Source organism: Varanus komodoensis, unplaced genomic scaffold (assembly GCF_004798865.1).
Source record: "Varanus komodoensis strain SLA01 unplaced genomic scaffold, ASM479886v1 scaffold49, whole genome shotgun sequence".
Classification (NCBI taxonomy): domain Eukaryota; kingdom Metazoa; phylum Chordata; class Lepidosauria; order Squamata; family Varanidae; genus Varanus; species Varanus komodoensis.
This window is the reverse complement of record NW_025336072.1, coordinates 1830289-1830776: the sequence shown is the minus strand read 5'-3', so window position 1 is coordinate 1830776 and position 488 is coordinate 1830289. Positions and strand designations below refer to the sequence as shown.

The window sequence follows — 488 nt, the reverse complement described above, 5'->3', positions numbered from 1 at the left end:
GGCATTGGACATTACAAAGGCGCCAGGCCCTGACAGGTTACACCCGATAATACTTAGAGAGTTGGCAGGGGTTCTCTCACGCCCGCTGGCCTCCATTTTTGAGACCTCGTGGAGAACGGGTGAAGTTCCAGAGGACTGGAGGGTGGCATCAGAGGTTCCAGTTTTCAGAAAGGGTAGTAGAAAGGACTTGGGGAATTATAGACTGGTTATCCTTACGTCCATTGTAGGAAAAACAATGGAAAGGTTCATAATAGCGAGAGATCTAGTGATGCTAGATAGGGAAGGGAGGCTGACAGCCACACAACATGGCTTCCGCAAAAACAGGTTCTGCCAGACACACCTTGTGGAATTCTATGACAAGGTTTTGAGACGGCCAGATGGAGGGGATGCAGTGGATGTGGTATACCTGGATTTCAGCAAGACCTTTGACAAAGTGCCCCATGATATCCTGGTGGAGAAACTGAGGAGTTTCGGGATACACCAAAGCA

At 49.2% G+C, this 488-nt stretch overlaps 1 protein-coding gene across 1 annotated transcript in view; it reads left to right on the top strand.

Moving 5' to 3' along the window:
- OAT (ornithine aminotransferase) overlaps nt 1–488 on the top strand; it is a 25572-nt gene that overhangs the window by 22085 nt on the left and 2999 nt on the right. The gene's annotated exons all lie outside the window — the stretch shown is intronic.